The following is a 27425-nucleotide window of genomic DNA, read 5'->3' as shown; positions in this document are numbered from 1 at the left end:
AGCCAACATCACGAAAAGAGATAACCTGGACATTATCACCTTGCTGGTCTTGGGAAGCTTGCTGTGTGCAAATTGGTTGCTACCATGTTTCTTGAGTTACAGCAGTGACCATACTTTGAAGGTACTTCATTGGCTGTGAAGCACTTTGGAATGCCCTGACGCAGTGTTGTAATGGGAGCTCTTTCTATTCTGTGACCTCCATACCTCTCTTAAAGCAAACTTGTTCCCAAAGCCCAGCCTGCACATGGGCAATAGATTCACATGTAAATCTTTTCATATCATTTCCCTGTTTTATTACCAAACTTGGCATGAGTTGCAGAGGGAGATTGATAACTAGAACATATACTGGTGTGCTTGAAGTGTAATCAATCGAAGTACTGGAGTTGAATGAGAAGGAGTGGCCCTCCAACAGAGACTGGAACAGGTTGTTTCATTGCAGTTGAAACACAGTGAAGATTGCTAGGCGTTGCATATCTCGAGCTGCGCTGGTGATAGTTGGAGTCAAGTTACATGTAAGTAATGTAGGGAAGTATTCTCTGCCTCTCTAAATTAGGGTTCTGTTGAAGGGTCATGAGGACTCGAAACGTCAACTCTTTTCTTCTCCACCGATGCTGCCAGACCTGCTGAGTTTTTCCAGGTATTTCTGTTTTTGTTTTTGTTTTGGATTTCCAGCATCCGTAGTTTTTTGTTTTTATCTCTAAATTAGTTATTTGCTTAAAAGGGATGCAGCAAGCCGGTGCCTGAATACTGCCACTGTGCAGACCTTCACAAAACCTTACTTGCTACATTCCAGAATATCAGAATAATTCTGAAGTTTAATACCAGAGGCATTGACAGGAAGGGACGTCCACGTGGGGAAGGGCCATCAGTCAAAGGTCACAGCATTTCTATGTATCGTATTTGTATTGTGCAGATAATTAAAATTGAAGCTTTGTTGTAAATGCTGCGGCTACTCAATTATCCCAGGGAATGAAGAGTAGAAACATGTTCATACACAGAACAGTACATGTCGAGGCTCAACTCGCCCTGCCTCCTCTCGTCTGTCTGCTTTTAGAGTTTTTTCGATTGCTGCTTCTGCTAAACTATCTCCCCCACGCCCCCCGGACTGCACTTTACTGCCAAGTGCCAATCAGATTTGGGTGAGCTAAAGGTAATTAAGTGGGTCCTGGCTTACCCACCCACCCATGGCCAAACTCTAGTTTTATAGTCAAACAGTAAGTTCAAAAATCTTGCCTCATGCAATCAAATGTTTCAACTCATAATTCTAACTCGCAGTGAGAGTCCAGTGAGAGAACAGAAACTAGATTTCATTGGATCAGTAAAAGAAAATATTCATGTTCTTCAATGAAAATGCTGTGTAAATTTACAGAGGCAGATATAAAACAGGGAGTGAATGAGCTATCAGAAGAGGAAGGTTTTGTATTAATACAATGTTGCTAAGCAAATATATGATAAGGGGGTTGTGTTTCCAGTCACTGGAACTCTTTGGTGCTCTCATCCTAAAAAGATGCAAGAAAATCAGTGCATTATTCTCTTCCTGAAGAACAAATTCAGAGGTGATGTTGGTCCAAGTATCTTTTCAGAGTGCAGAGCTCTAAGTCACCATTGCAGGATGCTCTCCGCTAGAGAAGGAATATGGAAGGCTCTTTGGAGGGCATCTAGAGTAAGGCCTCCTCCAATCAGGGCTGTTCCAATCCACAGCCTCTCCCCAAGCATTAACCTCCCCCAATTCAGAGATGAGGAGTTTTCTCTGCTGCAGAATTTAACAATCTTCCCTATTTTTCATTTCTACTCCCTGTTGCTAAGCAAATTGAGGCTACATTTGGCCTAGTAAATCCCAAAATGCAAAACCAGTAAAATGAAATGAAAATGAAGGGTACCAGTAAAATGGAACTCCACTATTACTGGTACCAGTCTTATTGAGTTTTTTATGGGTTTTGAAAATTTGGAATAGGTTTTTCCTTCTGCAATGAACTTACATTGACCTTGTGAACTTCTAACTGATTCAAGTCCAATAGCTTCATTTATTAAACCTCCAGGACATTCTGAAGGGGGAGGGAGAACAGCCAGAGGTCGTAGTACACATTGGTACTAACGACATAGGCAGGAAAAGTGACGAGGTCCTGCAGCAGGAGTTCAGGGAGTTAGGCAGAAAGTTAAAAAACAGAACCTCTAGGGGTTGTAATCTCAGGAATACTCCCTCTGCCATGTGCCAGTGAGGCTAGAAATAGGAAGATAGTGCAGCTAAACATGTGGCTGAACAGGTGGTGTAGGAGTAAAAACAAAAAACTGTGGATGCTGGAAATCCAAAACAAAAACAGAATTACCTGGAAAAACTCAGCAGGTCTTGGCAGCATCGGTGGAGAAGAAAAGAGTTGACGTTTCGAGTCCTCATGACCCTTCAACAGAACTAGGTGAATCCAAGGAAGGGGTGAAATATAAGCTGGTTTAAGGTGTGTGTGTGTGGGGTGGGGGGCAGGGGGTTGGGTGGGGGGCGAGAAGTTGGGGTGGGGTGGTGTGGTTGTAGGGACAAGCAAGCAGTAATAGAAGCAGATCATCAAAAGATGTCACAGACAACAGAACAAAAGAATACATAGGTGTTGAAATTGGTGATATATATCTAAACAAATGTGCTAATTAAGCATGGATGGTTGGGGAATTAAGGCATAGCTCTAGTGAGGGTCAGGGGAGCATAAAAGATTTAAAAATATTTAAAAATAATAGAAATAGGTGGGAAAAGAAAAATCTATACAATTTATTGGAAAAAACAAAAGGAAGGGGGAAGAAACAGAAAGTGGGTGGGGATGGAGGAGGGAGCTCAAGATCTAAAGTTGTTGAATTCAATATTCAGTCCGGAAGGCTGTAAAGTGCCTAGTCGGAAGATGAGGTGTTGTTCCTCCAGTTTGCGTTGGGCTTCACTGGAACAATGCAGCAAGCCAAGAACAGACATGTGGGCAAGAGAGCAGGGTGGAGTGTTAAAATGGCAAGCGACAGGGAGGTTTGGGTCATTCTTGCAGACAGACCACAGGTGTTCTGCAAAGCGGTCATCCAGTTTATGTTTCCATGAGGACTCGAAACGTCAACTCTTTTCTTCTCCGCCGATGCTGCCAGACCTGCTGAGCTTTTCCAGGTAATTCTGTTTTTGTTTGAGATGGTGTAGGAAGGAGGGTTTCCGATATCTGGATCAGTGGGATCTCTTCCCAGCCAGGTGGGACCTGTACAAGAAGGATGGGTTGCATCTAACCTGGAGGGGCACCAATATCCTGGCTGCGAGGTTTGCTAGTGTCACTCGGGAGAGTTTAAACTATGATGGCAGGGGGATGGGAACCAGAGCAATAGATCAGCAGGTGAAATAAATGACTGGGAACCAGTGAATATGACCAGTAGGACTAAGAGGAAGGACAGGTAGGGAGAAATTACTGAACACAGTGGGACTGGGGGTCTGAAATGCATTTGTTTCAATGCGAGAAGTATAACAGGCAAGGCAGATGAGCTTGGATTAGTCCTTGGGACTATGATGTTATTGCTATTACAGAGACTTGGTTGAAGGATGGACAGGATTGGCAGATAAACGTTCCAGGATTTAGATGTTTCAGGCAGGATAGAGTAGGATGTAGAAGAGGTGGGGGAGTTGCACTGCTAGTTAAGGAGAATATCACAACTGTACGACAGGAGGACACCTCGGAGAGTTCATGCAGCGAGGCAATATGGGTAGAGCTCCGGAATAGGAAAGGTGCAGTCACAATGTTGGGGGTTTACTATAGGCCTCTCAATTGCCGGTGGGAGATTGAGGAACAGTTATGTAGGCAGATTTTGGAAAGATGTAAAAGCAATAGGGTTTTTGTGGTGGGTGATTTTAACTTTCCCTATGTTAACTGGGAATCACTTAGTGCTAGGGGTTTGGATGGTGCAGAATTTGTAAGGTGCATCCAGGAGGGCTTCCTGAGACAATATGTAGATAGTCCAATTAGGGAAGGGGCAATACTGGACCCTCTATAAGGGACTGAACCCGGCCAGGTGGTCGACGTTTCAGTAGGGGAGCATTTCGGAAAAAGTGACCATAGTTCAGTAAGTTTCAAGGTACTGGTGGATAAGGATAACAGGAGTCCTCAGGTTAAGGTGCTTAATTGGGGGAAAGCTAATTATAACAATATTAGGCAGGAACTGAGGAATCTAGACTGGTGGCGGATGTTTGAGGGCAAATCAACAACTGACATGTGGGGGGCTTTCAAACATCAGTTGCTAAGAATTCAGGACTGGCATGTTCCTGCTAGGATGAAGGATAAGCATAGCAAGTTTCAGCAACATTGGAGAATGAAGGATATTGTGAGATTAGTCAAAAAGAAAAGGGAAGCATTCATAAGGGCTAGAAGGCTGGGAACAGATGAAGCCTGTGGAGAATATAAAGAAAGTAGGAAGAAACTTAAGCAAGGAGTCAGGAGGGCTAAAAGGGGTCATGAAAAGTCACTGATAACCAGGATTAAGGAAAATCCCAAGGCCTTTTATACATTTGTAAAAAGCAAGAGGGTAGCCAGGGAAAGGGTAGGCCCACTCAGGGACAGAGGTGGGAATCTGTGGGTGGAGCCAGAAGAAATGGGAGAGATACTAAATGAGTATTTCTCATCTGTATTCACCAAAGAGAAGGACTTAGTGGTCGATTTGTCTGGGGAAGAGTGTGTAGATAGCCTGGATCATGTTGAGATCAGAAAAGAGGAGGTGTTAGGCGTCTTGAAGAATATTAAGGTGGATAGGTCCCCAGGGCCAGATAGAATCTACCCCAGAGTACTGAGGGAGGCAAGGGAGAAGATTGCTGGGGCCTTGACAGAAATCTTTGTATCCTCACTGGCTACAGTAGGGTCCCAGAAGACTGGAGAATGACCAATGTTGCTCCATTGTTTAAGAAGGGTAGCAGGGATAATCCAGGAAATTACAGGCCAGTTAGCCTTATGTCAGTGGTAGGGAAATTATTGGAGAAGATTCTCCGTGGCAGGATTTACTATCATTTAGAAGCAAATGGGCATATTAGTGAGAGGCAGCATGGTTTTGTGAAGGGAAAGTCGTGTCTCACTAACTTGATCGAGTTTTTCGAGGAAGTGACAAAGATGATTGACTATGGAAGGGCAGTGGATGTTATATACATGGATTTCAGTAAGGCCTTTGACAAGGTCCCTCATGGTAGACTCGTACAGAAGGTAAAGTCGCATGGGATCAGGGGTGAGCTGGCAAGATGGATAGAGAATTGGCTTGGTCATAGAAGACAGAGGGTAGCAGTGGAAGGGTGCTTTTCTGAATTGAGAGCTGTGACTAGTGGAGTTCCGCAGGGATCAGTGCTGGGACCTTTGCTGTTTGTAGTATACATAAATGATTTGGAGGAAAATGTAACTGGGCTAATTAGTAAGTTTGCAGACGACACTAATGTTGGAGGAGTTGCAGATAGTGAAGAGGATTGACAAAGGATACAACGGGATATAGATCGGTTGGAGAATTGGACGGAGAAATGGCAGATGGCGTTTAATCCGGACAAATGCGAGGTAATGCATTTTGGAAGGTCTAATACAGGCAGGAATTATACAGTAAATGGCAGAACCCTTAACTGCATTGACTGGCAGAAGGATCTGGGTGTACAGGTCCACAGGTCACTGAAAGTGGCAACACAGGTGGATAAGGTAATCAGGAAGGCATATGGCATGCTTGCCTTCATCGGCAGGGGTATTGAGTATAAAAGCTGGGAAGTCATGCTGCAGCTGTATAGAACCTTGGTTAGGCCATACTTGGAATATTGCATGCAATTCTGGTCGCCACATTACCAGAAGGATATGGAGGCGTTGGAGAGGGTGCAGAGGAGGTTCACCAGGATGCTGCCTGGTCTGGAGGTTATTAGCTATGAGGGGAGGTTGGAGAAACTCGAATTGTTCTCACTAGAGCGATGAAGATTGAGGGGCGACTTGATAGAAGTTTACAAAATTATGAGTGGCATGGAAAGAGTAGATAGTCAGAAGCTTTTTCCCAGGGTGGAAGAGTCAATTACTAGGTGATATAGATTTAAGGTGAGAGGAGAAAACTTTAGAGGAGATGTGCGGGGCAAGTTTTTTACGCAGAGGGTAGAGAGTGTCTGGAATTCGCTGCCAGAAGATGTGGTGGAAGCAGGTACGATAGTGGTGTTTAAGAGGCAGCTTAAGAGGCAAGTACATAAATAGGAGGGGAATAGAGGGATATGGACCCCAGAAGTGCAAAATGTTTTAGTTAACGGGCAATATGATCGGTGCAGGCTTGGAGGGCCAAAGGGCCTGTTCCTGTGCTGTACTTTTCTTTGTTCTTTGTTTTTTGTTCTGTCCTAAAGCATTTGATATAGTTACTGCTATTTTCATATCTTCACAATCTTCTCTTGTAAACCCCCCACTATATTTTTTTTTACTCATTCAAGGATTGTGGGCTTCGCAGGCTAGGCCAGCATTTATTGCCCATCCCTAGTTGCCCTTAAGAAGGTGGTGGTGAGCTGCCTTCTTAAAACGCTGCAGTCCATGTGGTGTAGGTACACCCACAGTGCTGTTAGGGAGGGAGTTCCAGGATTTTGACCCAGTGACAGTGAAGGAACGGTGATATATTTCCAAGTCAGGATGGTGAGTGACTTGGAGGGGAACTTCTAGGTGGTGGTGTTCCCATCATCTGCTAACCTTGTCCTTCTAGATGGTAGTGGACTTGAGTTTGGAATGTGCTGTCTAAGGAGCCTTGGTGAATTCCTGCAGTGCATCTTGTAGATGGTACACACTGCTGCTACTGTGCATCGATGGTGTAGAGAATGAATGTTTGTGGATGTGGTACCAATCAAACGTGCTGCTTTGTCCTGGTCAGCATTAAGCTTCTTGAGTGTCATGGGAGCTGTACTCATCCAGGATGTTGATAGTGGGGGATTCTGTGATGGTAATGCCATTTAACATCAAGGGGCAATAGTTGGATTCTCTCTTGTTGGAGATGGTCATTGCTCGGCACTTGTGTGGCATGAATGTTACTTGCCACTTGTCAGCCCAAGCCTGGATATGGTCCAGGCCTTGCTGCATTTGTACGTGGACTGCTTCAGTATCTGAGGAGTAGCGAATGATGCTGAACATTGTGCAATCATCAGAGAACATCCCCACTTCTGGCCTTATGATGGAAGGAAGGTCATTGATGAAGCAGCTGAAGATGGTTGGACCAAGGACACTACCCTGAGGAACTCCTGCAGTCATGTCTTGGAGCTGAGATGACTGACCTCCAACAACCACAGCCGTCTTCCTTTGTACTAGATATGACTCCAACCAGTGGAGAGTTTTCCCCCAATTCACATTGACACCAGTTTTCCTAGGGCTCCTTGATGCTACACGCGATCAAATGCAGCCTTCGTGTTAAGGGCAGTCTCTCACCTCACCTCAGGAGTTCAGCTCTTTTGACCATGTTTGAACCAAGGCTGTAATGAGGTCAGGAGATGAGTGGCCCTGGCAGAACCCAAACTGGGTGTCAGTGAGCAAGTTATGGCTGAGCAAGTGCCACTTGATAACACTGTTGATGACCCCTTCCATTACTTTACTGATGATCGAGAGTAAACTAATGGGACAGTAATTGGCCGGGTTGGATTTGTCCTTGTTTTGTACCTGGGCAATTTTCCACATAGCCAGGTAGATGCCAGTGTTGTAGCTGTACTGGAACAGCTTGGCTAGGGGTACAGCAAGTTCTGGAGCACAAGCCTTCAGTGCTATTGCCGGAATATTGTCAGGGGCCCATAGCCTTTGCAACATCTAATGCCTTCAGCCATTTCTTGATATCAATTGGAATGAATCGAATTGGCATTCAGGATGGAGATATTTGTGGAAACTCCTCCTCCAATTAGTTGTTTACTTGTCCACCGCCATTCATGACTGAATGTGGCAGGACTGCAGAGCTTAGGTCTGATCCGTTGGTTGTGGCATCATTAGCTCTGTCTATCACTTGCTGCTTATGCTATTTGGCACACAAATAGTCCTGCATTATAGCTTCACCTGGTTGACACTTCATTTTTAGGTATGTTTGGTGCTGCTCCTGGCATACCCTCCTGCACTCTTCATTGAACCAGGGTTGATCACCTGGCTTGATGGTAATGATAGAGTGGGGGATATGCCGGGCTATGAGGTTACAGATTGCGGTTGAGTACAATACTGCTGCTGTTGATGGCCCACAGCTGTTTGAAATCTATCCCATTTAGCACGGTGGTAGTGTCACACAAAAATATGAAGGTGGGACTTTGTCTCCACAACAACTGCATGGCAGTCGCTCCTACCGATACTGTCATGGACAGATGCATCTGTGTCAGGCAGGTTGGTGAGGATGAGCTCAAATATGTTTTTCCCTCTTGTTGGTTCTCTCACCACCTGCCGCAGATCCAGTCAGGCAGCCGTGTCATTTAGGACTCAACCAGTAGTGGAGTTTCCAAGCCACTCTTGGTGATGGATACTGAAGTCCCCCTCCAAGAGTACATTCTGCACCCTTGCCACCCTCAGGGCTTCCTCCAAGTGATGTTCAACAAGGAGGAGCACTGATTCATCAGCTGAGGGAGGGTGGCATGTGGTAATCAGCAGGAGGTTTCTCTTGCCCATGTCTAACCTGATGCCATGAGACTTCATGGGTCTAGAGTTGATGTTGTGGACTCCCTGGGCAACTCCCTTCCAACTATCTACCACTGTGCCACCACCTCTGCTGGGTTTGTCCTGCCCAGGCTATACCCAGGGATGGTGATGGTGGTCTCTGGGACATTATCTGTAAGGTATGATTCCATGAGGATGGCTGTGTCTGGCTGTCAACTAGTCTGTGAGACAGCTCTCCCAATTTTGGGGCTACCCAGATGTTAGCAAGGAGGACTTTGCAGGGTCAACATGGCTGAGATTGCTGTTGTTGCTGTTTCTGGTGCCTAGGTCTATGCCAGGTTCCATCCCTTTTTTGTGATTTTGTAGCGTTTGTTACAACTGAGTAGCTTGCTCGGTCATTTCAGAGGTCATTTAGTGGACATTAATGGGATTTTTAAACAAAAATCAAATGGTTCCATGGTTTTCATTAGACTTTGAGTTCAAATTCCACCATCTGCTGTGGCAGGATTCAAACCCAAGTCCCCAGAGCATTACCCTGGGTCTGACTGGATTACTAGTCCAGCAACAATACCAATACGCCATCCCCCTAACCATGATTAGCCATCATATTAAACATGGAGTTAAATAATGAGGGCAGATTGCAGAGGTTTAACTTGTATTCCCTTGCATATAGAAGATTAAGTTGTGACCTTTTGATGTGTTTACGATAACTAAAGAACTTGATGGGTTATAGAGAGATGTTTACTACACACAGGGTATCCAGGACAATAGGTTCATAACCTTAAAATTAGAACTATGTCAAGCAGGGTGACATCAGGAAGCAATAATTCACACATGGGCTAGTGAAAATCTGGAAATCTCTCCCCCAAAAAGCATCCACAGAGAGAAACACAGTTAATGTTTCGAGTCCGTATGACTCTTCATCAGAATTGAGGAAAAATAGAAAAGAGGTGAAATATAAGCTGGTTTAAGGGTTGTGTTGGGGGGCGGTGGGGGTGGGACAGGTAGAGCTGGATAAAGGGCCAGTGATAGGTGGAGATAACCAAAAGATATATTAGGCAAAAGGACAAAGAGGTGTTGAGGGTGGTGATATTATCTAAGGAATGTGCTAATAGGTGACATTAAGGGTGGAAAGCAGGACGAGCAAGGTACAGATAGCCCTAGTGGGGGTGGGGTGGGGTGAAGGGATCGAAATAGGTTAAAAGGTAGAGATAAAACAATGGATGGAAATACATTTAAAAATAATGGAAATAGGTGGGAAAAGAAAAATATATATAAATTATTGGAAAAAGGGGGATCGGAAAGGGGATGGGGATGGAGGAGAGAGTTCATGATCTCAAGTTGTTGAACTCAATATTCAGTCCGGAAGGCTGTAAAGTGCCTAGTTGGAAGATGAGGTGCTGTTCCTCCAGTTTGCATTGAGCTTCACTGGAACATTACAGCAGGCCAAGGATGGACATGTGGGTATGAGAGCAGGGTGGAGTGTTGAAATGGCAAGCGACAGGGAGGTCTGGGTCACGCTTGCGGACAGACCGAAGGTGTTCCGCAAAGCGGTCACCCAGTCGGCATTTGGTCTCTCCAATGTAGAGGAGACCGCATTGGGAGCAGCGAATGCAGTAGACTAAATCGAGGGAAGTGTAAGTGAAATGCTTCTTCACTTGAAAGGAGTGTTTGGGCCCAGTGAGGAGGGGAGAAGTAAAGGGGCAGGTGTTGCACCTTCTGCGGTTACATGGGAAGGTGCCATGGGTGAAGGTTGAGGTGTAGGGAGTGATAGTTAAGGTACAGATCAGTTGTGATCTAACTGAATGGCAGAACGGACTCAAGGGGCTGAATTGCCTCCCCTGTTAAATTCCTGCATTTCTCTGTTCCGAATAAAAATGCAAGAGAACCTATAGGGATCAGAGCCATCCCTGCTGGAGAATGGGGTCAAGGGGTAAAGCACTTGTTTATGAATAGCCAATCCTAGGTCTCCTTGCCAGTTTCTCAAATGCTTCCTGTGCAGAGGCAATCTTACAAACTGTCACTTACTGTTCTGTATTCTGAAGAGGCACATCCCATTTGATGGAACCCCCCATAATTCAAATGTACTTTTCAGAATATCTATACTGAAGACCGTTCTCTATGCTGCACAGTCTCGATGGGATAGAACAATGTTTAAACATCGATATAGAAGCTGATCAGCTGGTTCAGTGCTGGCTCTAGCCAGACAATGAGGTGGTTAATTAAGTGTGAACCAGTTGTAATGTAATGGGATGACTGGACAGATTTAACATGCCACTTGGCTTTCCAACATACTGGGAATGTGGAGGAATGTCAAGATGTCATAGCAGATAAAAGGACAGGATTTGGAATCCCCCTCTGACAGCAAGTCTCCAACATTGCACTTAACAAGGTAGAGAAAGCCCAACAGTCTTTCTTCTTCTGATTTAATCTATCCATACCCCTTCCTTGTGTATCTGTGATTTTTCTGACTTTCAGATTTAAAAATGATCATATAGCATATATTTATATTCCTCTGCGGATCGCCATCTTAACGTGGTGGACAGGCTTGTGCCCTCCCACCAGCCCTTGACCGATGCCATTAGGAGCTCCTTGCTCCTGGTAGGGCCACCCATTGTGGCAAGGTCAGGGGTAGGTGCCAGACAAAGTGCGGTCCAAAAGAAAGCTCTCCACAGTGAAACAGGCGGAGGAAGACTGTGTCTCGCTGGCTGTGAAGGCAGAAGGAGGCTGCAGCAGCAAGGTAGTCCCAGTCATCGTGGTTCAACACATCACCAAAATCACCAATCCATCAAGATCATGTGGACAATGATGGTGCCGCATTGTCCCCACATTAAACAAATTCACACGCAGGTTTCTTCCAGGGTCCATTTGCCAAATCCTGTGGAGAATTGGAGAGGGGGGCAGGGCTGTGAACCTGGGAGTCCATAGTCAAGAGACAACAGATGCATGAAGACCATTAGACACTGTATTGGGACAGAGGTCTCTTTGGGCAGCAGCATCTGTGACTGAGCAGTCCTCTTCAGGATACCCTCTGCTCACCCCAAATGGGGAGGGGGCTAGAAAAGGTGCCGTAAATACAGGCTGTCCCAATTTCTCCTGGCTGGGATCACCATCTTTCGAAGAATGAAAACTTTAAATTTTGAAATTTGGCATGTTGGAAAAATTATGGATAACCTCCAGAAAGAAGGACTGCAATTGTATCATGGGAGATATCGAGACTCCATATTGACATCAGTGCCCTCAGTGAGACCTGTCTGCCTGGGGAGGGATGGCTGAAGGAATAAGCAGGGGGGATACACCTTCTAATGGAAAGGAAAGACTGGCAGTGACCCTCACATCCACGGGGTTGGTTTTGCCATCCGGAATAGGATCTTGGATGCTCTGCCAGAAATTCCCAGTTGTATCAATTAGACTTCACCTACAGCTCAGCTGTAACTAATATGCCACCATGATCATGATCAGTGCTTATGTCCCAATCCTTGACTCCGATGAAGATATTCAGGAAAAATTCTGTTCCAACCTTCATGAAGTCCTTGCCATCCCAAAGGAAGAAAAGATCCTTCTTCTGGGGGACTAATGCCAGGATTGGCCATGACACCGATGTCTGGAGAGGAACCATTGGGAAAAACAGGGTGGGAAGCCCATGGAAATGTGTTCGCCTGCTGCTCAAGTGTGTTTAACATGGCCTCATCATAACAAACCGTCTTCCACCAGAAGGACAAATAGAAAACTACATGGAGGCATCCTAGATAAAAACAGTAGCACCTCTTGTGTTATGTCATTGTTCAAGTCAAAGACCCAAGTGTTGTCTGTATCACTCGATCCATGAGGGGGGGCTAATGCCATCAGGACAGGTCATAGAATTTTCAATTGGTGATGAACGTCCACCTAGAACCTGCCACATCGCAAAAACCAAAAGTCCAGGAGAGATGAGATCAATGTCTCAGCCCCACAGCAGCCTGACTGAAAAAAGGAATTCCAACTGCAGCTCACACCTAATCTGGAAAATCTTCACACGCTCAACTCAATTCCAGAACAATGGAATCAAATAAAGTCAACTAGACTCCTGTGCTCATGACCACTGGGTTTGAGCATCATCGTCACCAGGACTGGTTTGATGAAAACGATGCTGAAATATGTGACCTCCTGGATGATCAGCCTTCATTGCCAGGCTGAACAACCCAAGGTCACAAGTCGCTGCATTCCAACAGCTCAAGGCTGATGCCCAAAGACTAATCTGGGAGAGAAAGTCCAAGAGGTGCAACAACATGCTGACCATCATGACATGCAAAGCTTTTTGAAAAGGTCAGAGCTGTTATAGACCGAGGCTAAATGGACAAAATCCCTTTTACTCACAGGATGGTGTTTCTCTCCTTAAGGATGACGATGCCATCTGTCAATGCTGGAAAGAACACTTTCAACAAATCCTCAACCGTGAATCCACAGTGACAGCTGATACTCTCCAGGCCCTGTGGCAGAATCTATGGGTGAGAGAGCTGCAACAAGCAATCAAACAAATGAAAAACAGCAAAGCCAGTAGCCCCGATGTTATTCTAGCTGAGGTCTTCAAAACTGGTGGGCTTATGCACACATCACAACTCCATGTACTCATCCTAAAGCTTTATGAGGAGAAAGGATCCCTCTCATCCCCCACCCTGACTTCAGGGATGTGACAATCTTCAAGTAGGGAGATAAATCATACTGTGGAAACTATCAAGGTATCTCTCTCTTGTCCATAGCAGGAAAGATCCTGACACACATTCTCCTGAATCACCTACTTCCCGCGTCTGTGGAAATCCTCCCAGAGACAGAATATGACTTTAGACCTTCCAGAGGAACCTCTGACATGGCTCTTGTTGCCAGACAAATCCAAGAAAAATGTCGAGAACAAAACCACGAACTCTTCATTGCGTTCATCAGCCTGACCAAAGCATTTGACTCAGTAAATCATGAGACTGTGGATTGTGCTCCAAAGATTTGGACGTCCAAGAAACTTCATCATCATCTTGCGATTGCTTCATGATGATATGAGTAGGATCCAAAACAGATGCCTTCAAAACACAGACTGGGGTCAAGCAAGGCTGTGTGATAGCCCCCATAATATTTTCAATCTAACTGACAGTGACTATTCACCTCATCAAAGATCAACTGCCCCCTGCTGTCAGTATTAAATACCATCTAGATGGAAAACTCTTTGACCTCAGTTGCCTCTGTGCCAAAGTTTAACTGACCACCATAGACACACATGATCTGCAGTTTGTGGATGACTGCAGTACTGTTGCCCACTCTGCGCCAGATTTGCAAGCCACCCTCGATCACCTAAACTCTGCGCACAAGAAACTTGGCCTGTCCTTGAATGTTGCCAAAACAAACCTCCTATTAACCCATACCTGCTCAGTCAAATATTCCACCTCCCACATATATTGAAGGAGACACTCCGGAATATGTTGAGCACTTCCCATACCTTGGCAGCCACCTCTCTCAAAGGGCCACCACTGATGAGGAGATCCAACACCAGATCAGCTGCACCAGCTCAGCCTTCCATAAACTATGGCAGCAAATGTTTGACAACAAAGACCTCCGCAAGTCAAGACAAGTCCTGGTGTACAGAGCGGTTTTCACCACCACACTCCTCTACGACAGTGAGACCTGGACTGTGTGTCAGCAACACAAAGGAATGCGAGAGAAATTCCATTAGCAATGCATCTACCACACCCTCTGGATTTGATGGGAGCAGCCTCGATGTACTGTACACTGCCCAGATGGCCACAAAGCATTTCCCCTGCCAGGGCCTGTTTTCTAAACTCTCAAATGGCCAACGTTCTAGAGAAGGACAAGGAGAAAAGCTTCAAGGACACTCTGAAGCTCCCCTTGAAGCGTGGCAGCATTGACATTAATGACTGGGGGAAGCTTGCTACCGCACTGTACAGTGGCCCAGAAGGAAAGTTTGGTGAACAGTTCAGTGATGTGGACACACACACAAAGCCATTTTCAGTCAACAAATCTGATGTGAACTATTATTTTGTTTTGTTTGAAATTTGAGGACAAATTCAGCCATCTTGTATACAAAGTAATAATCACACCACATAAACCAAGGTAGGTGATCCTTGGTGATGTGAAACCATTCAGAACAAGAAATTCCAGCACCCCTAGATTCAGGGAAGAACATCGGAGGGTCTGCTATTGTGTCCTGTGTGGTACGACAATAAAGTTAGATGGTCACAAAACAGCAACACCTGTGACCTTGTTCTTTGGGAGAGATTTGTCGAATTCTTTATACATTTTTAAGAGAAGACAATCTATCTCACTACAAAACTTCCGGAGACTAGCAACACAATCTCTCTTATCGTGAATTTGTTTTAGTGACATTGTATTAAAACAAAACCCTCCCTTTCTGTACACTCACTCCCTATTAAATGCGAGTCGATCCATGTAAATTCACAGGCCAAGAAGGATACAAGTTATTCGTTGGTTATTTTCTTTCTTCTTCACATACTTAACAAAAGCCAGTTTCTGAGCTCTCACGGGACTATCACCCCCGAGATCTCTGAGTTAAGGTTTGAGACCAGCTGAAATGTTAGATTACGAGACAAGTTTTCTGTGAAACAAAAGCAAAATACTGCAGACGATGGAAATCTGCAAAATAAATCCTAGAAATACTCAGCAGGTCTGGCAGCGCCTGTGGAGAGTGAAACAGAGTTAACGTTTCCAGTCGATCAGATGAAGGTTCATCAATCTGAAGCATTAGCTGTTTTTCTCTCTCTACGGATGCTGCCTGACCTCCTAAGTATTTCCAACACTTTCTATTATCTATTATCTGTGGCCCGTAGCTGCTTTTAAGAGGAGATCGACTGTCATGGTACGTCACACTCATCAGTCTTGTACCATCCTCACACATCCACTGTAGCAGGTCTGCAACTGCTCTCCGTAGCAACAGTTGGAGATTAAGCCAGTCTGTTTGCAAACTTGGTGTCACATTTGACCCTAAGATTGGCTTCTGACCTCATATTCATGATCTCGGGGTGCCTAATTTCACCTCCATGGCATCGCCCGGTTTCCCTCCTGTTTCAGCTCATCTGCTGCTGAAACCTTCATTCCTGCCTTTGTTACCTCTACAGTTGACCAACCCAACACATTCCTGGCTACATTCTACCCTCCATAACTTTGAAGTCATCCAAAACTCTGCTGCCCATGTTTTATCTCGCAGAATGTCCCATTCCCCTTTCACCCCTGTGCTCGCTGACCTACACTGGCTCCCAGTCAAGCAACATCTTGATTTTAAAATTCTTGTCCTTGTTTTCAAATCCCTCCATGGCCTCGCTCACCCACCCCCCAACCAAATCTCTGTAATCTCCTCCAGCCCTACAACCCTCCCAGATATCTGCACTCCACTAATTCTGCTCTCTTCTCCATCCCCGATTTCAATCGCTGCACCATTGGTGGCTGTGTCTTCAGGTTGCCTTGACCCAGCACCCTTTCACTCTAGTCTTCACCTCTTAAAGGAGACATCTTTGTGGCTGGAGCAGGTGCAGAGAAGTGAATCGGCCTGGGGAACAGTGAAGATTGACACGACATGTGGGAGGGTGGCCTCCAAGGGTTTCAAACACTGCTCCGGACGTCTTGGTAGAGGAGTTGGAAAGGCGAAGAGATGTCCTCTATCTGCAGAGGACCAGGAGGCCCTTCAGGCACACAGTCAAAAGGCAGTGGGGGCAGATATCTGTCTTAGTCAAAATCAGGAGTCCAGTCTTGAGAACCTGGATGCAGTGCTGCAAGAAGTTCAATGACCTCGCACGAGTGGTCAAGATGAGTGAACACATCTTCAAATTGTACCCCACCAACTGCACCACTAGCCTCAGGCACTGCTCAATGCACCACAGTCTCATCACTCACCTACCAACAATCTCTATTAAACTCATACCTAACATTCATTGCTTCATTTCACTCTCATAGAGTTACCACAGTTTACCAAGCCTCACAACCAGCTTGCACATACTTTTACTTTACATTCTTTCATGGGATGTGGGTGTCACTAGTAAGGTCAGCATTTGTCACTCATCCCTAATTCTCTTGAATTGGCTGGTTTGTTAGGTTATTTCAGAGGACATTTAAGAGTCAAACACATTGCTGTGGGTCTGGAGCCATATGTAGACCAGACCAGGTAAGGATGGAAGATTTCCTTCCCTAAAGGACATTAGTGAACCAGATGGGTTTTTATGACAATCGATGATAGTTCCATGGTCATCATTATTGAGACTGGCTTTCAATTCCAGATTTTATTAACTAATAGAATTAAAATTTCACCAGCAGCCATGATGGGATTTGAACCCACACCCCCAGAGCATTAGTCTGGGCCTCCGGATTACCGGCGTAGCGACATTATGGCTAGGTCACCATTTCCCCCAAATGCTGCCAGCTATTCAGCATCCATATGACTCAAACACATTACCACACTCACTGACACACTCCCCACTCTCTTGCGGGAGAAGGTGGTACATAACCAGAGGCAGAGGGGCTAACTGGAGGGGGACAGCCATGTCCTCACTCACATGGAGGAGAAGGTGGTCATCCCACTCACACCCTGCTTTCCCCTCATCCTACAATCTCCTCTGATTTATAAGCTGCGGATGGTAGAAGCATTAACCTCTTACTTAGCCCCCTTCCCACTGCACAGGCTTACCCTTGTGTCCATTTTCTTTTGAATATCCCAGATATGCAACCTGGGCTTGTGATGAACTATCAGCCCCTGATTTCACATTCACAGAGACCAGCTCGCTGGGGACACTGCACATATCTTAGAGGATAGTTTAGAGGTGGAATCTGTAAGTGGCAAGACCCTGAGCAAGAGTGGGTGAAGCCATGGCAGGGGGGCAAGTCAACATTGGTGCCAGCTCAGCGGAGGGCAAGGTCACACATGAGTTCCAATGCAGAGGCACCAGATGAGCACTTTGATGGGGCAGTCATTGGTGGGTGTGCTGGTGTTCTGAGATTGGGTCTTTCAGTCCTGGACTCTAGGTATAGGGCTTGATTCTTAGACAGACTGTAGATATGAACTGGTATTTGTTTGACACTTGTTTATGAGTACTTCTTCTGAACAGGTTACAGAGTAGGCACGTAGCTCTTGGGCATGATTCCAACCTCTCTCTCTTGAGTCTAACACATAACTGACTGGCGTCAGTGGTACGTCATTATCTGCGTCATAGGTTAGCATATCCCACCTGTTAACCCTTTATACTAATGTCTTAATTATGGTTTTTTTAATGTGTAATATACCTTTCAGAAAAATGCTTGTTAAGGAAGATCACATGATCTTTAGTACCCAATAGGAGTGTAGCATGGGCAGGAGTGTGGTTAGCAGTGTTGAGGTAGAGTTTGAAGTGAAAGCACACGTGTAGTTGCTGCTGAGCACCTCTGTAAATAAACTTTAAGTTTCCACCTAAGAAGTCTCTGCTGGTCAACTCTATCAATAGTACCAACTCAACCACCTCTCACAACAAACTGGTGACTAGGATAAAATAAGTTTAGCAGAAGAAATCAAATAAAACAAAATCGGCTCTGTACCTCGCGCAGTAGCTGTAAGTACAAGTTCCATTCAAATAGAAGAAGTAATTCCCTCTCATTCGAAGTTTGACAGCACTCAGTGCCCCAGATTCGAAAAACTTTTGGTAAATTGGTAGTAAATGGTAGACCTATTAGAATGGAAGTGGACACAGGAGCTTCCACTACAGTAATTGTAGAACACAGCTTCAGAAATCTGAATAACGGGGAACACCAATTTAAATTTAGAAGAAACAATTGCCCAATTAAAAACATACACGGGTGAAGACATTCAAGTCAGAGGCATAAGCAGAGTAACTGTCCATTATGGCAGCCAATCGGCAAAGCCACCCTTGATGGTGGTAGCAGGTGAAGGGGCCAAGTCTCCTGGGGCAAAACTGGCTAAAGGGCATTAAGTTAGAATGGGCTGAAATTTTCCAGTTGAGAGCAAGTGGGCTACCAGAGCTACTTCAAAAGTATGCCACCGTCTTTAAGGATGAACTGGGGAAGATCGTGGGGCTGCAGCCAAAATTTCATGTGATCCAGAGGCAACTGCCCGATTCATGAAGGCCAGACTTAGCACTTCTCAAACACTGTGAAAAAAAGTCAACACCAAACTCAACAGACTAGAAAAACTGGGCATTATACAACCTGTTCAGTTCTCAGAATGGGCAGCGCCCATTGTCCCCGTCCTTAAGCCTGACCAAAGCGTCCGAATTTGTGGAGACTAAAAACTGACGGTTAATAAAGTGGCCAAGCTAGACAGACACCCTATATGAAAAATCGAAGGCCTGTGTGCCAAGCTACACGAAGCTTGATATGAGTCATGCTTATCAACAACTAGAGTGTGATAATGCCTCCTGGGAATTTGTCACAATTAATACCCACAAAGAGTTGCACCAATATACTCGATTACCTTCCGGCATCTCCTCAACTTGTGCCATATTCCAGGGAACAATGGAAAGTTTACTGCAGGGACTGCCCCATGTTGTAGCCTATTTAGAGGATGTTTTGGTGACAGGATTCACTGAGAAGCGGTCTTAAAAAGTTTCTTGCAAGCTGGAGTGTGTTTTAAAAAAAAGTGCACGTTCCAAACAAGGGAGGTAATCTATTCAGGTCACTGGGTAGATTCACAGGGCCTCCACCCGGTTGAGGAGAATGTGAGAGCCACAAGGGAAGCACCTGCACCAAAGAACTCCTCAGAACTCAAATCATTCCTAGGAATGATCAACTATTATCGGCAATTCTTACCCAATTTGTCTACACTGCTGGCCTCCCTGCATTCTCTACTCAAAAAGAACCGACATTGGTCTTGGGAGGCACCCCAGAAAGAAGCTTTCATAAAGGTGAAGCAATTGTTCCACTTGTCCAATCTATTAGTGCATTATAACCAGATGAAAGAATTGGTGTTGACATGTGACGCATCTCCCTACAGAGTGGGAGCAGTGCTCTCTCATCGGATGGACAACAGCAAGGAGCAGCCAATAGGTTACGTATCAAGAACATTCATCACAATGGAAAAGGGATACTCACAGATAAATAAAGAAGGCCTGTCCATCATCTTTGGTGTGAAGAAATTTCACCAGTACTAACTCAGCTGCCATTTTACAGTCGTTTCAGACCACAAACCATTGCTAGGATTGTTTTGTGAGGACAAGGCTATACCACCCATAACCTCAGCAAGAATACAATGATGGCTTTAATCCTGGCAGCAAAAGAATACACTTTTGTACATAGGCCTGGAAGTCAAAACGCAAACACCGATGCACTCAGTCTTTTGACTTTAAAAGAAAATGATGAGGACATCCCAGTTCCACAAGAACTTGATTTATTGTTAAATTTCTTAGGTTCCTCGTCAGTAGGCGCTCGACAGATCAGAGACTGGCCAAGCCGGGACCCAGTCCTATCTCAGGTACAAGGACAAGTGCTTCATGGTTGGTCACAAGAACCTGCATCTGATGAAATGAAACTGTACTTTAACAGAAGACATGAAATAATCCGCCAGGATGGCATCTTATTGTGGGGAGCACGAGTGATAGTTCCTCCAAAGGGAAGGGAGCCACTTCTAATTGAACTACACAGTGCACATCCAGGAATATCCCGAATGAAGACCATTGCTCGCAGCTACCAATGGTGACCTGGGATGGATGGTGAAATAGAGTTTAGTGAAGAATTGTGTGCAATGTCAGCAAATGTAAAGGTTGCTTTCAACAGCTCCATTACACCCTTGGGAGTGGTCAGGAAGACCCTGGGTGCGGTTACACATTGACTTTGGGACCTTTCATGGGAACAGTGTTTCTGCTCATTGTTGATGCCCATTCAAAATGAATGGACATATATGAGGTGAAGTCACCAACATCTTCTGCTACAAGTGAGAAGCTACATTAAAATTTTGCCCTTAATAGACTAACAGAAGTAGTTGTTTCTGATAACAGTACATTTACGAGTGCTGAGTTTCAATGGTTTATCAGCCTCAACGGTATCACTTGTAAAAGCTTCACCCTTCCTCAAATGGACCGGCCAAAAGAGCAGTTCAAACATTCAAGGCAGGCATGAAGAAGCTAACTGGAGATTCCTTAGCAACCAAGCTAGCACGCTTTATTTTCTATTATAGGACCACCTCTCATACAACACCAGGTGTCCCATCTGTGGAGTTATTGATGAAACACCGTCTTAGGACAAGATTGAGCTTAATAATGCCGAATTTAGAGGGGAAGGTGGTAAGGAGTCAGGGAAGCCAGGAAACTAGACATGACTGACATAGTTGCAAGAGGAAATTTACTGTAGGAGAGACAGTATATGTGAAGAAATTTAGAGAAGGACCAAAGTGGTTACCGGGTGAAATAAGTGCAGTGACTGGACTTCTATCTTACCACTTGGAGGTGGAAGGCCAAGTCATAAGGAGACATGGGAATCATCTAAGGAAGAGAGAAACAAATCACCAAGAATTGATTCCACCAGCATTCACAACCAGGTCAACGTTTCCTGTTGAAGATACTCAACCCAGGACTGACATGTCTGACGTGTCTGATGTTCCTGTAAGAGTTGAGGATACAGAACTGAAAGTGCCCACCGAAGCACCTGATGTTCACGCAACTCCAGAAAAGGAGGTTCCTGACAAAGAATCTGACATTGTGGAGCTGCGATGTTCCACGTGCATAAGGAAACCCCGAGAAAGACTGAATGGGAAAATTACGGACTGGTGTAAATAATTTGCTGTCTTGAGAAAATTGTACTTGTAAATAGAAAACGTACATCTGAGTAAAGGGGGAGGGATGTGGTTATTATAGTTTTATTTTATGTATAATATACCTTTAAGGAGAACGCTTGTTAAGGAAGATCAAGGTTATCTTCAATACCCAAGATCAAGATCATCTTCAATATCCAATAGGAATGTAGCGCGGGCTACTTCTATAGTTAGTAGTTAGCAGTGTAGAGAAAGAGTTTGAAGTGAAAGCACATGTGTAGTTGCTGCTGAGTACCTCTGTAAGTAAACTTTAAGTTTCCACCTAAGAAGTGTCTGCTGATCAACATTATCAATAGTACCAATTCAGCACCTCTCACAAAACTACACTAATGGCTTCCCCAATATGTCATCCAGTGTAATTTGGCCCCCAAAATACACATGTTGCAGACACCCTTTTGGAGGCGCTGTCGAGGCACGTGTGGTAGTGGTATTGTTGCTGGACTAGTAACCCAGAGACCCAGGGTAATGCTCTGAGGACCTGGGTTCGAATCCCACCACAGCAAATGATGGAATTTGAATTCAATAAAATTCTGGAATAAAAAGTCTAATGATGAGCTTGATGCCCACTGCTGGGATCTTCCAGTCTCGCTGCAAATCAATGGACTTCTGGCTGGGTCCCACCCACGATGGGGGCCAGAAAATCCTGGCCCATGAAATCATTGTCGATTGTCATACAACCCAACTGGTTCACCAATGTCCTTTAGGAAAGGAAATCTGCAGTCCTCACCTGGTCTGCCCTACATGTGACTCCAGACCCACACTGTGTGATTGAGTCTTAAATGCCCTCTGAAATGGCCCAGCAAGCTGCTCAGTTCTATAAACCGCTGCAAAGTTTATAAGGAACGAAACCGGATGGACCACTCAACATAGACTTAGGCACCAGAAACGATAATGGCAAACTCAGCCCTCTCAATCCTGCAAAATCCTCCTTACTAACAGGCTCGTGCAAAGACATAGCCATACTTACTGAATACCTTACAGATAATGTCCCAGGCACAACCATCACCATCCCTGGGCCTTGTGCCACCGGCAGGACAGACCCAGCAGAGGTGGCTGCACAGTGACACACAGTCGGGAGGGAGTTGTCCTGGGAGTCCTCCACATCGACTCCAGATCTCATGAAGTCTTAGGCTTCAGGTCAAAAGTGGGCAAGGAATCTCCTGCTGATTACCACGTACTACCCTCCCTCAGCTGATGAATCAGTGCTCCTCCATGTTGAACTTGGAGGTTGGCAAGAGCACAGAATGTACTCTGGGTGGGGAACTTCAATGTCCATCTCCAAAAGTGCTCGGTAGCACCATTACTGACTGAGCTGGCCGAATCCTAAATGACATAGTTGCTAGACTGGATCTGCGGCAAGTGGTGAGGGAACCAACAAGAGAGAAAAACATACTTGACCTCATCCTCACCAATCTGCCTGCCGCAGATGCATCTGTCCATGACAGTATCGGTAGGAGTGACCACTGCACTGTTCTTGTGGAGACAAAGTCCAGCCTTCACATTGAGGATACCCTCCATCATGTTGTGAGGCACTACCACCGTGCTAAATGGGATAGATTTCGAACAGATTTAACAACTTGAGACTGGGCATCCATGAGGTGCTGTGGGCCTTCAGCAGCAGCAGAATTGTCCTTGAACACAGTCTATAACCTCATGACCTGGTATATCCCCCACTCTACCATTACCATCAATCCAGGGGATCAACCCTGGTTCAATGAAGAGTACAGGAGGGCATGCCAGGAACAGCACCAGACATACCTAAAAATGAGGTGCCAACCTGGTGAAGCTATAACACAGGACTACTCACGTGCCAAACAGCATAAGCAGCAAGCGATAGACAGAGCTAAGCAATCCCACAACCAACGGATCAGGTCTAAGCTCTGCAGTCGTGAATGGTGGTGGACAATTAAACAACTCACTGGAGGAGGAGGCTCCACAAATATCTCCATCCTCAATGATGGGGGAGCCCAGCACATCAGTGCAAAAGATAAGGCTGAAACATTTGCAACAATCTTCAGCCAGAAGTGCCAAGTGGATGATCCATCTCTGTTTCCTCTGGAGGTCCCCAACATCACTGATGCCAGTCATCAGCCAATTCGATTCACTCCACATGAAATCAAGAAACGGCTGAAGGCACTGGATACTACAAAGGCTATGGGCCCTGACAACATTCTGGCAATAGTACTGAAGACTTGTGCTCCAGAACTTGCTGTGCCCCTAGCCAAGCTGTTCCAGTACAGCTACAACACTGGAACAAAGGCATCTACCCAGCTATGTGGAAAATTGCCCAGGTATGTCCTGTTCACAAAAAGCAGGACAAATCCAACCCGGCCAATTACCGACCCTTCAGTCTACTCTCAACAATCAGTAAAGTGATGGAAGGGGTCATGAACAGTACCATCAAGTGGCATTTACTTAGCAATAACTTGCTCACTGATGCCCAGTTTGGGTTCCACCAGGGCCACTCAGCTCCTACACAGAGAAGCCCTAGAGAAACTGGAGTCAATGGGAATCAGGGGAAAACTCTCCACCTTTTGGCTAAGATCAACTGAAGTCATGAAGCGATGGCTATAACCAGTCGAGCCCCAAACCAGGGGGTACGTAATACCGTTAGGATGGTGGTGAAGGACAGTGAAGGGTGAGCACTCATGGATCATGCCTTCTTCATCAAGCGGATCCTGTTGGAGTCATGTGGATTTGAAGCTGCAGAGATCTACTGCCTGCAAGACTTCCCCAGCGCTGGATATTTCGATGTGACCTTCAAGAGTGTGGCTGCCTGCGTCAAGTTCCTGAAGGTGTTCGAGGAGAAAAGAGACCAGCCAGAGATGAAGATCCTGACGGTGGAGCTGCTCTTTGCTCTGCCATCGCAATGGGACCATGTGGTGACTGTGCATCTCTATAATCCCCACGTCCCTGTCGCCAATGTGCTCACCTTCCTCGCCAGGTACATTGACAAGGTTGGGAGCTGCACCAAGGTTAAAGATGCCTTCAGGATTTGGACAAGCAAACGCCAGGTCAAGGTCACTCTCAAGACCGATGGTATGGGAGCCATTCTCCACCCTCCTTCCAGCCTCACTATTGGGGGAAGTCGTGGCTACCTTGTCTATGCTGGGCCCAAACTTTGTCGCTCATGTGGCAGTCTGGCCCCAATTCCCCAAGAACTTGTCTTGTTGTTAAACTCTCTGTATTTGTCATCAGTACATGCCAAGCAAATAAGAGAGTGGACAAACCATGATCCAGTTTGTCTCACGTAAGGGAACAAGTTTTACAGGGATGGTCTAACAAGCCAAAGTCTGACGAAATGAAGCCCTATTTTAATAGGAGATACAAGCTCACCTGCCAGGATGGTATCTTGCTGTGGGGAGCCAGAGTCATTGTGCCTCCGAGAGGAAGAAAGCCATTATTGATCGAATTGCATAGTGCTCACTTTGGCATGTCTAGAATGGAAATGTTGGCATGCAGCTACTTATGGTGGCCAGGGATGGATACAGAAACCAAAAACTTAGTCAAGAGCTGCATGCAGTGCCAACAGATACAGAAATTGCCCCCTTCTTCTCCACTGCATCCTTGAGAATGGCCAGGAAGTCCATGGGTCCGCCTCCACATTGACTACGTGGAATCTTTTTTGGGCACAATGTTCCTCCTGATTATAGACGCTCACTCGAAGTGGATGGATGTGTACAAAGTAAGGCCACTCACATCTGCTGCCACCATAGACAGATTGCATCAGAGCTTTGCGATTTATGGGTTACCGGAGATAATGGTGCCTGATAATGGAATGGATTTCACCAGCGGAGAAAGTCTCAATGGCATGTCAAGACCTTACCATACCACCCTGCAGTCAATGGATTGGCCAAGAGAGCAGTCCAGACCTTCAAGTCTGGAATGAAAAAACTGGATGGAGGCTCTATTGAAACTAGATTATCACATTTCCTACTCAGCTATAGAACTATGCCACACACGACCACCGATATGGCCCTCGCAGAGTTATTGATGAAGAGACGTCTCCAGATACTTTTGAGTCTCATGGGGCCGAATTTAGGGGGAATGGTAGAGAGAAGTCAGGAGGCCCAGAAAAATGGACACAATTACCACAGTCATGAAAGAAACTTCACTGCTGGAGACACTGTTTTTGAAAAGAACTTTGGAGGTGGGCCCAAATGGCTATCAGGTGAAGTTAGTGCAGTGACAGGACCCCTGTCCTATCACATATCAGTCAAAGGTCGGATAATTAGGAGACACACAGATCACCTCAGGAAAAGGGAAACAGATCTATAAGAAAGGATGCACCAAGCATTCCCATTGGAGTCTACACCACATGTGGAAGGAACTCCACTTGGTTTGGAAGTGCCTGTAGGATCCATTGAGCCTGAGAGAGTCGAAGAAACAAACTTACAGGTTCCTACTCGAGAGCCTAGTGGACAGATGACTCCGGAAAGGGAGGCTTCAGATAAACCATCCAAAGTCGTAAAACTATGACATTCGACACGTTTGAAGAAGCCTCCAGAGAGACTGAACTTGTAAATAGTTTATTTATGTAAATAGTTGATATGTTGTAAAGATTGTAAATTGTACCTTCGAGTAAAGGGGGAGGGTTGTGGTAATTTGAAGTGCAGTACACCTTTAAGAGAATGTGAGCAGTTTGACTATGTGTTTGTATTATCCAATTGCTGTGTAGCGCAGGCTACATTGTTAATCAATAGTGTTAGAGTAGGGTTTGGTTTGAGAAGGCACTTGTGTTAGTGCTCCATTACTTATGTTAATAAACAACATGTGCTTCATCTTACAATGGTCTCTTCATCTGCATCATCTTGATTACTAACTCAGTAGATCGGCATGCAACTGTGTTCACTGAGCAAAGTGGCCTGAAAGAAGGAACATAACAATGAGGCTGTTTTTTGTCCCCATCATCATTTTCTGGGATGCTATACTGGACGGGGAGCTAATGTAGGGCAGTGAGCGCAGGCACGATGGGTGTACGGGACTTGGTCCGAGTTAGGATACAGGCAGCAGAGTTTTGTTGAGCTGAATTTTACAGAGGGGTTTAAGGTGAGGGATCAGGCAGGAGGACAGCTATGTGCAGTGAAAACCTGGAACACAATGGGAAGGGGATGGACAGGGCAATCTGCCCTTAGATAATCTGATAATCCACAGTGGGGTAATTGATAGTCTTTAGGGTTAATTGCCTGGTTGGGACATGGCAGAAGATGTAAACTGTGACTTTAAGACATCTTGTGCAGGATTTTGGAGATTTGTGTCCGGACCCCGATGTTGGGATCAAATGGGAGTCACAACATCGCATTGTGTGGGGAAGAGTGACAGGCAGTGATTTTCCCCAATTGGCCAATTATTAGAAGAGGGGGCTCGCCGTTGAATTAAAGATGGCGGGCAGGCTTTTGAAGCTGGAGGGATAATAGGAGGCCCCTCCAACAAAGAAGGGGAAGAATCCTGCAGTTCAGGTAGGAGAGAGAGAGAGAGAGAGGGCACATTTTAAAACTTTTAACTCAAAAAAATGACCTCAGCAGCTGGGCAACCTGAGACAACCAGGCAGGCAGGGAGGGCCCCAAATCCCTGGCCTAATTCCTGAAGCCTCGGGGGGTGGGCTAAAAGCCAACTGGAAAATTCCAGTCTCCCACTTCCTGTATTTACCTGGACAATTTGTGTTGTAGTAACTTGGAACTTAACTGTATGGCTTTGTCACATTAAGTACCCTGTATTTCCTCAAACAAAACACAATGTTACCTGACTGATTAGTGAACTAGTTCAGTGACATTCCTTTGAGATTTATATTTGTGTAATGATGTAATGCAATTTGCAAGACATTGTGAGAAGGGGCTGGAGTCTGCTCTGCTGTTTCAGTGGGACTGTGTGCTAGCAGGCTGCAAGAGCACACTCTGCAAGTAACTCACCTCCTGACTCCCCAGAGCCTGTCCACCATCTACAAGGCGCAAGTCAGGAGTGTGATGGAATACTCCCCACTTGCCTGAATGAATGCAGCTCCAACAACATTCAAGAAGTTCGACACCATTCAGGACAAAGCAGCCCACTTG

At 45.5% G+C, this 27425-nt stretch overlaps 1 protein-coding gene across 1 annotated transcript in view; it reads left to right on the top strand.

The window, feature by feature from the left end:
* The first annotated feature begins 343 nt into the window (after nucleotides 1–343).
* Nucleotides 344–27425, top strand: part of slc28a1 (solute carrier family 28 member 1) — a 68909-nt gene continuing 41827 nt past the window's right edge. Inside the window, exon 1 of the mRNA XM_041178475.1 lies at nucleotides 344–512. The gene's annotated coding sequence lies outside the window, so the exon portion shown is untranslated. The remainder of the gene's footprint in view (nucleotides 513–27425) is intronic.

The sequence above is a fragment of the Carcharodon carcharias genome, chromosome 32, assembly GCF_017639515.1.
Source record: "Carcharodon carcharias isolate sCarCar2 chromosome 32, sCarCar2.pri, whole genome shotgun sequence".
Lineage (NCBI taxonomy): Eukaryota > Metazoa > Chordata > Chondrichthyes > Lamniformes > Lamnidae > Carcharodon > Carcharodon carcharias.
The sequence above is the reverse complement of the archived record's forward strand: the minus strand, read 5'-3'. Positions and strand labels throughout refer to the sequence as shown.